The sequence below is a fragment of the Labeo rohita genome, unplaced genomic scaffold, assembly GCF_022985175.1.
Source record: "Labeo rohita strain BAU-BD-2019 unplaced genomic scaffold, IGBB_LRoh.1.0 scaffold_1093, whole genome shotgun sequence".
Classification (NCBI taxonomy): domain Eukaryota; kingdom Metazoa; phylum Chordata; class Actinopteri; order Cypriniformes; family Cyprinidae; genus Labeo; species Labeo rohita.
In genome coordinates this window covers 15,158-17,023 of record NW_026127223.1, presented here as the reverse complement: position 1 = coordinate 17,023, position 1,866 = coordinate 15,158, and the positions used below count along the sequence as shown (strand labels likewise).

Genomic DNA, 1,866 nt, shown 5'->3' with positions numbered 1-1,866 from the left:
ATATTAAATTCAAATACAATTCAAATACTAAATAAAAGGCCTCAAGTTGGAAGTACAATCTGGGCTGTCTTTTTCTATCTATTCTTCGATAGGTAAATCTCGCCTTTCATTAAGGCCGAGGTCAGGGATCTTCGGCTTGAAAAGGTTGGTGACCACTGCGTTAAAGGATTGTTAGGCTGCATTAATTAGGTCATCTGGAGCCGGGAACACTTCCCGTAACACCTGATGTACTCGTTGCATCATAAGAAGAATGGCGTTCAGTTAATATTAGTCTGTTTCTGTTTCTGTGGCAAAATGGGACAAGTCCATGCCAGGTCTTGTATATCGCCACAAATTAGGCGGAAGTAAATAGGACACGGATATATATAAGGAGTAAAAACGGAAGTGAAGGTGCGTGTGGGAAAAGGAAATTCAAGCGTTACCTGTCGGCTGATGTACTGTATGCGCTGCTGCAGCAGCTTATTGTGCTGAATTGCATAGACCGGGTGCGAACGCCAAAGCTAAAAGAAAATTAGTTCCGCATGTGTTGCCGGTTGCAAATTTATTCAGACAAGACAAGTTCACCTGCTGCAGGTATTTAATGATTTTTTTTTTTACTTTTCACGTTGAACTTTCAAACTCCTTAACTCTTTTCTTCCTTGGCGTTGTCTATTTAGCAGCTGGCTGGCCGCCCCTAACGCAGCTTGATTCACGCCGCTGATGCCACGCACACACAAATTACACGCATTCACGTTTACCCGACGCACTCACACACATTTGTATCCAGCGTTTTTAATGCTGGGTTTTTGCATGGTGTGCGCAAACGTGTATGGACTGAGTTTTTTTTTCTCGGAGATTTGTATTTTTGTGTCTCGTTTGATTTGTTGTGTGTGTTTTTTTTTTTTTTTTTTTTTTTTTTTTTTTTTTTTTTTTTCCCTCTTACCCGAAATTGTATAAATAATGGGAAAATGAACATTGTAATTGTGTTTTTGAATTTCTCCAAATAACATTTCATTCTTTTGATTTGCAAATCTATTTTGTTGAGTGTGTGAATTCTTATTGTGTGATTGGGCACATTGTGTAATGGTGGCTTAGTTTGATCTTTGAGCTGATCTGAGGATTAAAGTAAATTATTAAAAAAAAAAAAAAAGAAAGAAAGAAAAACACTAGGTATTTCGACTTGACAAACTTAGTCTTGTCTGGCGCCCGAACAAAAAAAAAAAATGGTCTAAGTTTACCCATTTGAAAACAAAACAAAAACTCTTAGTTTGGTTTAACTTGGAGGCCGCCACCGTTACATTTCTACGCTAATATTTCTTTCTACTTCTTATTCCGAGGTGACCGTAGCCACCAGATCCAGTCTGTACCCAGCCCGGATGGTGGATCAGCATCTAGAGACGACCTCTACAGCCCTAAATGTCAGCAGGGACCACGTCAACTTGATGAGCCCCAGAGGTGGATCATCAGCGAGGAACTCGTCACCTAGACGCTTTTGGACCCAGATGAGTCCTTTGCAATCTGACTTTGCTGCAACATGGAACTTTTGCATTATTGACACATTACTGTCCTATTTAAAACTGTAAAGTTGCTTTGACACAACCTGTTTTGTTAAAAAGCACTGTATAAATAAACGTGATATATTAGACTTGATATTGGTTAGTTGGTTATTCATTTCTGTTTCTCTCTCTTTTATTCAGGAGGAGTCTGATGAACTAGAGCTTAAAGATGTTCTGGGGATAGTTTGCCAGATCTATTTCACCAGCATGCTATTATTACGGCTTCAAGTGAGGGTGTTTTTGCTTGAACCCCTGTAGAACCGGGCCTGGGCTTGGCTAAACGTTCCAAACTGCAACACAGCTGACATCAGGGATTCTCATCTTCTGAATG

The 1,866-nt window shown here is 39.8% G+C and overlaps 1 long non-coding RNA gene across 1 annotated transcript; it reads left to right on the top strand.

The window, feature by feature from the left end:
- The first annotated feature begins 291 nt into the window (after positions 1-291).
- LOC127157498 (uncharacterized) lies at positions 292-1,640 on the top strand. The gene is made up of 2 exons (XR_007825925.1): positions 292-573; positions 1,317-1,640. It is a non-coding gene; the product is annotated as an uncharacterized LOC127157498 (long non-coding RNA).
- Positions 1,641-1,866: the final 226 nt, after the last annotated feature.